Genomic DNA, 12,618 nt, shown 5'->3' with positions numbered 1-12,618 from the left:
TTCAATTGTAAATACAACATTTGTGTTATTCTATGTATTGTAAACCTATATCCATATTATCGATTGTAAATAAAACATTTGTATATTTTAAAAAACTCTTTTATTTCTTGTACTTATTACAATAGAAACTGTACATCTTCCAGACATTTTCAACTGCACAGGTTTTTTTTACATTTTTACATTTGCTATGTTCTTTGCATCTTCCTGAAGTGTTTTTCACACTATTCAATTTTGGACATTCAAGTTCTTCGATGTTACGTACGGATATTTTACCCATACCTTTTTCTCCAAATAATTTTTCAAACCATTTCACTTTCTCCGCACCTTTGACGTACACTGTTTGATTCACAAGCACAACATATAACAAATCTCCTAATTTCTCATACGGTAGCCATCCATCTCCCCAGTTGAGACCGTGTTTGTTGGTACGGAGCCAGTAATTCACTCGGCGATACTTTTCACTCAAAAAGCGTAAACCATATGGAGATTTCACTAAACAGTCAAATGCATTGTCAAAAGGAAATTTTAAAATTCCGACTTCTTTCCACACAAATTCTCCTCCTGCTCCTCGAAGACCTTGAACGTCCAAAAAACAGACATCCATTTTGGGCATCAGGTGAAAACTGTCAACGTATCTTCAATGCTACCCCGGCATACGGCGCACTTGTCCAATTGGGAAGCACAGGATCCGCAGGAAACAAAATGTCGACACGGGAGAATTACAACGCTGCTAGGATTCTGAAAACATATTTTGCACACAGAATCCACACTAGGTTTATCGCACGTTTTCTCAGGAGTCTCTATACTGTCGCAATACTTGCAGCTCTTGGAGTTACGATGTAACGCCGCAACACTCTGTATAAAAGGACACTGGGGTACCAACATGTAATGTCCTAGAATCGGGCAATCTTTGGATGTCCAATCGCAAAGTCCGTACGAACAATGAAAACATAATACTCTGTCGCTAAAGCCTGAATAGTAAAATCCTGCAGTCACTAATTCTTCCGGAGTCTGACGTAATCCTATAGGCCACTTTCTGTATGTTCTGTATCTCGAATTCACTGATACGTAATTGATAACATACGGCTCGGCGTGAGTCCAGCAGACGTGGTGAGTAAACACTCTCATACGTCATAAAAGGTAAAGTAATCGGATACTGTAGGTGACGGCGTCCCAGGTATCGGTGATAAAGGAACAACCTGAAGATCGTCGGGGAACAGACGTCTGCGGACGCCGAAACCTTCTGCAGGAACCACAGGGAAACAGGGATGTCCTTCTAATTTACGTAACAAAGGACGATCACAGCCAGAACACCACAAGGAATTTCTGTCTGCCAGCAATGAAAGCCACTCTTTCACTCTCTGCTTCAAAGCTTCACCGATCTTGTCCTCTTCCTTCCTGCGACGTAGTTCGCACATACACCTGTGACCAGGAAATCCTGTTCTCTCGTCCGCTCTTCTTTTCCTCTCTTCTATCTCCTTCAACGTCTCGCAGTGATGATGGACTCCTTTTCCTAATCCGTCGAACAGGTAACATCCACACCAGGGAGATTCAGGTATCGCTACATACATAAACGGGAAATAACTCAACACCCGATGCAGGGCTGTTGGATCGTTGTCCAGGTCGCCGCAAGATCGAACAAGTTCCCAGAACTCCTCGTAGCTAACCTCGTAGAAATTCACACCATTATCAGACAGTCTTGTACCGCACACATCCATCCTCACATGATACTATTATCCTGTATCCCTTCTATTTATACCTTCTTTTTTCTACGTCACGATTTCAGTTAAACATGCTTCAAACAGTCACCCTGGAAGGTTAAACCTAAAACATGCCAGGACATGTTTTTCAGACCACACCCAATTCCAAGAATTTCAAACTCATCAACGATCGCCCGAGAAAAACACCACCTTCCCCGGAATGACTCATCAACGCCATCTCTCTTCAAACAACAACAACACGTACCCAATTTCCCAGAATTTCAGAATCATCAACGCCATCTGTCTTCAGACAACAAAAACACGTACCCAAATTCTCAGAATTTCAGGAATGCAAAAACAATTACCATTCCAAACCCATTACCCAAACCACATCCATTAATTCTCACAAAATTTCCTCGAAACAACACTCAACAAACCCCATTTTCCAAGAAAAGGCACTTAACATTCACCGCACCACTTAAAAGACTCATCAACGCCATCTGTTTTCAGACACCGGAAATTCCGAGAATCTCCCCACCCAAATTCCCAGAATTTCAGAATCATCAACGCCATCTGTTTTCAGACGCCGACGGGAAAAACCCGAATATTACTCCTTCTCCCCAACAACCAATCAAAACGCTCCTCGCAAAATTAAGCCACGCCCATTTTATGACGTCATCACGAACAACAATAACCCTTGCTTGCCCACACAACTACATCATCAATTGATCTTTGATCGATCTTTTCCAATCAATTGATTTATCGACTTCAACGCCGGTGCATTACTACTGCAATGTTTGGTGAAGATCTGAGTATGTAGTTTTTGACCTTATATGGAACCTCCTATCTGAAAATTTGAAAATTCTTAAAAAATTTGACCAAAATCTTGATGTCCCCAATCCTATGTTTTGTATGTTTTTTCCACGTGTCTTGACATCCAATGTATCCCTGCAAAGTTTGGTGAAGATCTGAGTATGTCGTTTTTGACCTTATCTGGAACATCCTTTCTGAAAATTTGAAAATTCTTAAAAAATTCGTCCAAAATCTTGATGTCTCCAATCTCTTGTTTTGTACGTTTTTTCCACGTGTCTTGACATCCAATGTATCCCTGCAAAGTTTGGTGAAGATCTGAGTATGTAGTTTTTGACCTTATATGGAACCTCCTATCTGAAAATTTGAAAATTCTTAAAAAATTTGACCAAAATCTTGATGTCCCCAATCCTATGTTTTGTATGTTTTTTCCCCGTGTCTTGACATCCAATGTATCCCTGCAGAGTTTGGTGAAGATCTGAGTATGTAGTTTTTGACCTTATATGGAACCTCCTTTCTGAAAATTTGAAAATTCTTAAAAAATTCGTCCAAAATCTTGATGTCTCCAATCCTATGTTTTGTATGTTTTTTTCACGTGTCTTGACATCCAATGTATCCATGCAAAGTTTGGTGAAGATCTGAGTATGTCGTTTTTGACCTTATCTGGAACCTCCCATCTGAAAATTTGAAAATTCTTCAAAAATTCGTCGAAAATTTTGATGTCTCCAATCTCTTGTTTTGTACGTTTTTTCCACGTGTCTTGACATGCAAAGTATCCCTGCAACGTTTGGTGAAGATCTGAGTATGTAGTTTTTGACCTTATCTGGAACCTCCTATCTGAAAATTTGAAAATTCTTCAAAAATTCGTCCAAAATCTTGATGTCTCCAATCTCTTGTTTTGTACGTTTTTTCCACGTTTCTTGACATCCAATGTATCCCTGCAATGTTTGGTGAAGATCTGAGTATGTAGTTTTTGACCTTATATGGAACCTCCTTTCTGAAAATTTGAAAATTCTTAAAAAAATCGTCCAAAATCTTGATGTCCCCAATCCTATGTTTTGTATGTTTTTTCCACGTGTCTTGACATCCAATGTATCCATGCAAAGTTTGGTGAAGATCTGAGTATGTCGTTTTTGACCTTATCTGGAACCTCCCATCTGAAAATTTGAAAATTCTTCAAAAATTCGTCGAAAATCTTGATGTCTCCAATCTCTTGTTTTGTACGTTTTTTCCACGTGTCTTGACATGCAAAGTATCCCTGCAACGTTTGGTGAAGATCTGAGTATGTAGTTTTTGACCTTAACTGAAACCTCCTATCTGAAAATTTGAAAATTCTTCAAAAATTCGTCCAAAATCTTGATGTCTCCAATCTCTTGTTTTGTACGTTTTTTCCACGTTTCTTGACATCCAATGTATCCCTGCAATGTTTGGTGAAGATCTGAGTATGTAGTTTTTGACCTTATATGGAACCTCCTATCTGAAAATTTGAAAATTCTTAAAAAATTTGACCAAAATCTTGATATCCCCAATCCTATGTTTTGTATGCTTTTTCCACGTGTCTTGACATCCAATGTATCCCTGCAAAGTTTGGTGAAGATCTGAGTATGTAGTTTTTGACCTTATCTGGAACCTCCTATCTGAAAATTTGAAAATTTTTGAAAAATTCGTCCAAAATCTTGATGTCTCCAATCTCTTGTTTTGTACGTTTTTTCCACGTGTTTTGACCTCCAATGTATCCCTGCAATGTTTGGTGAAGATCTGAGTATGTAGTTTTTGACCTGATATGGAACCTCCTATCTGAAAATTTGAAAATTCTTAAAAAATTTGACCAAAATCTTGTTGTCCCCAATCCTATGTTTTTTATGTTTTTTCCACGTGTCTTGACATCCAATGTATCCCTGCAAAGTTTGGTGAAGATCTGAGTATGTCGTTTTTGAACTTATCTGGAACATCCTTTCTGAAAATTTGAAAATTCTTAAAAAATTCGTCCAAAATCTTGATGTCTCCAATCTCTTGTTTTGTACGTTTTTTCCACGTGTCTTGACATCCAATGTATCCCTGCAAAGTTTGGTGAAGATCTGAGAATGTAGTTTTTGACCTTATATGGAACCTCCTATCTGAAAATTTAAAAATTCTTAAAAAATTTGACCAAAATCTTGATGTCCCCAATTCTATGTTTTGTATGTTTTTTCCCCGTGTCTTGACATCCAATGTATCCCTGCAGAGTTTGGTGAAGATCTGAGTATGTCGTTTTTGACCTTATCTGCAACATCCTTTCTGAAAATTTGAAAATTCTTAAAAAACTCGTCCAAAATCTTGATGTCTCCAATCTCTTGTTTTGTACGTTTTTTCCACGTGTCTTGACATCCAATGTATCCCTGCAAAGTTTGGTGAAGATCTGAGTATGTAGTTTTTGACCTTATCTGGAACCTCATTTCTGAAAATTTGAAAATTCCTCAAAAATTCGTCCAAAATCTTGATGTCTCCAATCTCTTGTTTTGTACGTTTTTTCCACGTGTCTTGACAACCAATGTATCCCTGCAAAGTTTGGTGAAGATCTGAGTATGTCGTTTTTGACCTTATCTGGAACATCCTTTCTGAAAATTTGAAAATTCTTAAAAAATTCGTCCAAAATCTTGATGTCTCCAATCTCTTGTTTTGTACGTTTTTTCCACGTGTCTTGACCTCCAATGTATCCCTGCAATGTTTGGTGAAGATCTGAGTATGTAGTTTTTGACCTTATATGGAACCTCCTATCTGAAATTTGAAAATTCTTAAAAAATTTGACCAAAATCTTGATGTCCCCAATCCTATGTTTTGTATGTTTTTTCCACGTGTCTTGACATCCAATGTATCCCTGCAAAGTTTGGTGAAGATCTGAGTATGTAGTTTTTGACCTTATCTGGAACCTCCTATCTGAAAATTTGAAAATTCTTAAAAAATTCGTCCAAAATCTTGATGTCTCCAATCTCTTGTTTTGTACGTTTTTTCCACGTGTCTTGACATCCAATGTATCCCAGCAAAGTTTGGTGAAGATCTGAGTATGTAGTTTTTGATCTTATCTGGAACCTCCTATCTGAAAATTTGAAAATTCTTAAAAAATTCGTCGAAAATCTTGATGTCTCCAATCTCTTGTTTTGTACGTTTTTTCCACGTGTCTTGACATGCAAAGTATCCCTGCAATGTTTGGTGAAGATCTGAGTATGTAGTTTTTGACCTTATATGGAACCTCCTATCTGAAAATTTGAAAATTCTTCAAAAATTCGTCCAAAATCTTGATGACACCAATCTCTTGTTTTGTACGTTTTTGCCACGTGTCTTGACATCCAATGTATCCATGCAAAGTTTGGTGAAGATCTGAGTATGTAGTTTTTGACCTTATATGGAACCTCCTATCTGAAAATTTGAAAATTCTTAAAAAATTCGTCCAAAATCTTGATGTCTCCAATCTCTTGTTTTGTACGTTTTTTCCACGTGTCTTGACATCCAATGTATCCCTGCAAAGTTTGGTGAAGATCTGAGTATGTGGTTTTTGACCTTATCTGGAACCTCCTATCTGAAAATTTGAAAATTCCTAAAAAATCCGTCCAAAATCTTGATGTCTCCAATCTCTTGTTTTGTACGTTTTTTCCACGTTTCTTGACATCCAATGTATCCCTGCAATGTTTGGTGAAGATCTGAGTATGTAGTTTTTGACCTTATATGGAACCTCCTATCTGAAAATTTGAAAATTCTTAAAAAATTTGACCAAAATCTTGATATCCCCAATCCTATGTTTTGTATGCTTTTTCCACGTGTCTTGACATCCAATGTATCCCTGCAAAGTTTGGTGAAGATCTGAGTATGTAGTTTTTGACCTTATCTGGAACCTCCTATCTGAAAATTTGAAAATTCTTAAAAAATTCGTCCAAAATCTTGATGTCTCCAATCTCTTGTTTTGTACGTTTTTTCCACGTGTCTTGACATCCAATGTATCCCTGCAAAGTTTGGTGAAGATCTGAGTATGTAGTTTTTGGCCTTATATGGAACCTCCTATCTGAAAATCTGAAAATTCTTAAAAAATTTGACCAAAATCTTGATGTCCCCAATCCTATGTTTTGTATGTTTTTTCCCCGTGTCTTGACATCCAATGTATCCCTGCAGAGTTTGGTGAAGATCTGAGTATGTCGTTTTTGACCTTATCTGCAACATCCTTTCTGAAAATTTGAAAATTCTTAAAAAATTCGTCCAAAATCTTGATGTCTCCAATCTCTTGTTTTGTACGTTTTTTCCACGTGTCTTGACATCCAATGTATCCCTGCAAAGTTTGGTGAAGATCTGAGTATGTAGTTTTTGACCTTATCTGGAACCTCATTTCTGAAAATTTGAAAATTCCTCAAAAATTCGTCCAAAATCTTGATGTCTCCAATCTCTTGTTTTGTACGTTTTTTCCACGTGTCTTGACAACCAATGTATCCCTGCAAAGTTTGGTGAAGATCTGAGTATGCAGTTTTTCACCTTATATGGAACCTCCTATCTGAAAATTTGAAAATTCTTAAAAAATTTGACCAAAATCTTGATATCCCCAATCCTATGTTTTGTATGCTTTTTCCACGTGTCTTGACATCCAATGTATCCCTGCAAAGTTTGGTGAAGATCTGAGTATGTAGTTTTTGACCTTATCTGGAACCTCCTATCTGAAAATTTGAAAATTCTTAAAAAATTCGTCCAAAATCTTGATGTCTCCAATCTCTTGTTTTGTACGTTTTTTCCACGTGTCTTGACATCCAATGTATCCCTGCAAAGTTTGGTGAAGATCTGAGTATGTAGTTTTTGGCCTTATATGGAACCTCCTATCTGAAAATTTGAAAATTCTTAAAAAATTTGACCAAAATCTTGATGTCCCCAATCCTATGTTTTGTAAGTTTTTTCCCCGTGTCTTGACATCCAATGTATCCCTGCAGAGTTTGGTGAAGATCTGAGTATGTCGTTTTTGACCTTATCTGCAACATCCTTTCTGAAAATTTGAAAATTCTTAAAAAATTCGTCCAAAATCTTGATGTCTCCAATCTCTTGTTTTGTACGTTTTTTCCACGTGTCTTGACATCCAATGTATCCCTGCAAAGTTTGGTGAAGATCTGAGTATGTAGTTTTTGACCTTATCTGGAACCTCATTTCTGAAAATTTGAAAATTCCTCAAAAATTCGTCCAAAATCTTGATGTCTCCAATCTCTTGTTTTGTACGTTTTTTCCACGTGTCTTGACAACCAATGTATCCCTGCAAAGTTTGGTGAAGATCTGAGTATGTCGTTTTTGACCTTATCTGGAACATCCTTTCTGAAAATTTGAAAATTCTTAAAAAATTCGTCCAAAATCTTGATGTCTCCAATCTCTTGTTTTGTACGTTTTTTCCACGTGTCTTGACCTCCAATGTATCCCTGCAATGTTTGGTGAAGATCTGAGTATGTAGTTTTTGACCTTATATGGAACCTTTTATCTGAAATTTGAAAATTCTTAAAAAATTTGACCAAAATCTTGATGTCCCCAATCCTATGTTTTGTATGTTTTTTCCACGTGTCTTGACATCCAATGTATCCCTGCGCAAGTTTGGTGAAGATCTGAGTATGTCGTTTTTGACCTTATCTGGAACATCCTTTCTGAAAATTTGAAAATTCTTAAAAAATTCGTCCAAAATCTTGATGTCTCCAATCTCTTGTTTTGTACGTTTTTTCCACGTGTCTTGACATCCAATGTATCCCTGCAAAGTTTGGTGAAGATCTGAGTATGTAGTTTTTGACCTTATATGGAACCTCCTATCTGAAAATTTGAAAATTCTTAAAAAATTTGACCAAAATCTTGATGTCCCCAATCCTATGTTTTGTATGTTTTTTCCCCGTGTCTTGACATCCAATGTATCCCTGCAGAGTTTGGTGAAGATCTGAGTATGTAGTTTTTGACCTTATATGGAACCTCCTTTCTGAAAATTTGAAAATTCTTAAAAAATTCGTCCAAAATCTTGATGTCCCCAATCCTATGTTTTGTATGTTTTTTCCACGTGTCTTGACATCCAATGTATCCATGCAAAGTTTGGTGAAGATCTGAGTATGTCGTTTTTGACCTTATCTGGAACCTCCTTTCTGAAAATTTGAAAATTCTTCAAAAATTCGTCGAAAATCTTGATGTCTCCAATCTCTTGTTTTGTACGTTTTTTCCACGTGTCTTGACATGCAAAGTATCCCTGCAACGTTTGGTGAAGATCTGAGTATGTAGTTTTTGACCTTATCTGGAACCTCCTATCTGAAAATTTGAAAATTCTTAAAAAATTCGTCCAAAATCTTGATGTCTCCAATCTCTTGTTTTGTACGTTTTTTCCACGTGTCTTGACATCCAAAGTATCCCTGCAAAGTTTGGTGAAGATCTGAGTATGTCGTTTTTGACCTTATCTGGAACATCCTTTCTGAAAATTTGAAAATTCTTAAAAAATTCGTCCAAAATCTTGATGTCTCCAATCTCTTGTTTTGTATGTTTTTTCCACGTGTCTTGACCTCCAATGTATCCCTGCAATGTTTGGTCAAGATCTGAGTATGTAGTTTTTGACTTTATATGGAACCTCCTATCTGAAAATTTGAAAATTCTTAAAAAATTTGACCAAAATCTTGATGTCCCCAATCCTATGTTTTGTATGTTTTTTCCACGTGTCTTGACATCCAATGTATCCCTGCAAAGTTTGGTGAAGATCTGAGTATGTCGTTTTTGACCTTATCTGGAACATCCTTTCTGAAAATTTGAAAATTCTTAAAAAATTCGTCCAAAATCTTGATGTCTCCAATCTCTTGTTTTGTACGTTTTTTCCACGTGTTTTGACATCCAATGTATCCCTGCAAAGTTTGGTGAAGATCTGAGTATGTTGTTTTTGACCTTATATGGAACCTCCTATCTGAAAATTTAAAAATTCTTAAAAAATTTGACCAAAATCTTGATGTCCCCAATCCTATGTTTTGTATGTTTTTTCCCCGTGTCTTGACATCCAATGTATCCCTGCAGAGTTTGGTGAAGATCTGAGTATGTAGTTTTTGACCTTATATGGAACCTCCTTTCTGAAAATTTGAAAATTCTTAAAAAAATCGTCCAAAATCTTGATGTCCCCAATCCTATGTTTTGTATGATTTTTCCACGTGTCTTGACATCCAATTTATCCATGCAAAGTTTGGTGAAGATCTGAGTATGTCGTTTTTGACCTTATCTGGAACCTCCCATCTGAAAATTTGAAAATTCTTCAAAAATTCGTCGAAAATCTTGATGTCTCCAATCTCTTGTTTTGTACGTTTTTTCCACGTGTCTTGACAACCAATGTATCCCTGCAAAGTTTGGTGAAGATCTGAGTATGTCGTTTTTGACCTTATCTGGAACATCCTTTCTGAAAATTTGAAAATTCTTAAAAAATTCGTCCAAAATCTTGATGTCTCCAATCTCTTGTTTTGTACGTTTTTTCCACGTGTCTTGACCTCCAATGTATCCCTGCAATGTTTGGTGAAGATCTGAGTATGTAGTTTTTGACCTTATATGGAACCTCCTATCTGAAATTTGAAAATTCTTAAAAAATTTGACCAAAATCTTGATGTCCCCAATCCTATGTTTTGTATGTTTTTTCCACGTGTCTTGACATCCAATGTATCCCTGCAAAGTTTGGTGAAGATCTGAGTATGTAGTTTTTGACCTTATCTGGAACCTCCTATCTGAAAATTTGAAAATTCTTAAAAAATTCGTCCAAAATCTTGATGTCTCCAATCTCTTGTTTTGTACGTTTTTTCCACGTGTCTTGACATCCAATGTATCCCAGCAAAGTTTGGTGAAGATCTGAGTATGTAGTTTTTGATCTTATCTGGAACCTCCTATCTGAAAATTTGAAAATTCTTAAAAAATTCGTCGAAAATCTTGATGTCTCCAATCTCTTGTTTTGTACGTTTTTTCCACGTGTCTTGACATGCAAAGTATCCCTGCAATGTTTGGTGAAGATCTGAGTATGTAGTTTTTGACCTTATATGGAACCTCCTATCTGAAAATTTGAAAATTCTTCAAAAATTCGTCCAAAATCTTGATGACACCAATCTCTTGTTTTGTACGTTTTTGCCACGTGTCTTGACATCCAATGTATCCATGCAAAGTTTGGTGAAGATCTGAGTATGTAGTTTTTGACCTTATATGGAACCTCCTATCTGAAAATTTGAAAATTCTTAAAAAATTCGTCCAAAATCTTGATGTCTCCAATCTCTTGTTTTGTACGTTTTTTCCACGTGTCTTGACATCCAATGTATCCCTGCAAAGTTTGGTGAAGATCTGAGTATGTGGTTTTTGACCTTATCTGGAACCTCCTATCTGAAAATTTGAAAATTCCTAAAAAATCCGTCCAAAATCTTGATGTCTCCAATCTCTTGTTTTGTACGTTTTTTCCACGTTTCTTGACATCCAATGTATCCCTGCAATGTTTGGTGAAGATCTGAGTATGTAGTTTTTGACCTTATATGGAACCTCCTATCTGAAAATTTGAAAATTCTTAAAAAATTTGACCAAAATCTTGATATCCCCAATCCTATGTTTTGTATGCTTTTTCCACGTGTCTTGACATCCAATGTATCCCTGCAAAGTTTGGTGAAGATCTGAGTATGTAGTTTTTGACCTTATCTGGAACCTCCTATCTGAAAATTTGAAAATTCTTAAAAAATTCGTCCAAAATCTTGATGTCTCCAATCTCTTGTTTTGTACGTTTTTTCCACGTGTCTTGACATCCAATGTATCCCTGCAAAGTTTGGTGAAGATCTGAGTATGTAGTTTTTGGCCTTATATGGAACCTCCTATCTGAAAATCTGAAAATTCTTAAAAAATTTGACCAAAATCTTGATGTCCCCAATCCTATGTTTTGTATGTTTTTTCCCCGTGTCTTGACATCCAATGTATCCCTGCAGAGTTTGGTGAAGATCTGAGTATGTCGTTTTTGACCTTATCTGCAACATCCTTTCTGAAAATTTGAAAATTCTTAAAAAATTCGTCCAAAATCTTGATGTCTCCAATCTCTTGTTTTGTACGTTTTTTCCACGTGTCTTGACATCCAATGTATCCCTGCAAAGTTTGGTGAAGATCTGAGTATGTAGTTTTTGACCTTATCTGGAACCTCATTTCTGAAAATTTGAAAATTCCTCAAAAATTCGTCCAAAATCTTGATGTCTCCAATCTCTTGTTTTGTACGTTTTTTCCACGTGTCTTGACAACCAATGTATCCCTGCAAAGTTTGGTGAAGATCTGAGTATGCAGTTTTTCACCTTATATGGAACCTCCTATCTGAAAATTTGAAAATTCTTAAAAAATTTGACCAAAATCTTGATATCCCCAATCCTATGTTTTGTATGCTTTTTCCACGTGTCTTGACATCCAATGTATCCCTGCAAAGTTTGGTGAAGATCTGAGTATGTAGTTTTTGACCTTATCTGGAACCTCCTATCTGAAAATTTGAAAATTCTTAAAAAATTCGTCCAAAATCTTGATGTCTCCAATCTCTTGTTTTGTACGTTTTTTCCACGTGTCTTGACATCCAATGTATCCCTGCAAAGTTTGGTGAAGATCTGAGTATGTAGTTTTTGGCCTTATATGGAACCTCCTATCTGAAAATTTGAAAATTCTTAAAAAATTTGACCAAAATCTTGATGTCCCCAATCCTATGTTTTGTAAGTTTTTTCCCCGTGTCTTGACATCCAATGTATCCCTGCAGAGTTTGGTGAAGATCTGAGTATGTCGTTTTTGACCTTATCTGCAACATCCTTTCTGAAAATTTGAAAATTCTTAAAAAATTCGTCCAAAATCTTGATGTCTCCAATCTCTTGTTTTGTACGTTTTTTCCACGTGTCTTGACATCCAATGTATCCCTGCAAAGTTTGGTGAAGATCTGAGTATGTAGTTTTTGACCTTATCTGGAACCTCATTTCTGAAAATTTGAAAATTCCTCAAAAATTCGTCCAAAATCTTGATGTCTCCAATCTCTTGTTTTGTACGTTTTTTCCACGTGTCTTGACAACCAATGTATCCCTGCAAAGTTTGGTGAAGATCTGAGTATGTCGTTTTTGACCTTATCTGGAAC

This window comes from Lepisma saccharinum, chromosome 14, assembly GCF_977018435.1.
Source record: "Lepisma saccharinum chromosome 14, izLepSacc3.1, whole genome shotgun sequence".
Taxonomy (NCBI): domain Eukaryota; kingdom Metazoa; phylum Arthropoda; class Insecta; order Zygentoma; family Lepismatidae; genus Lepisma; species Lepisma saccharinum.
This window is presented reverse-complemented; position numbering follows the sequence as displayed.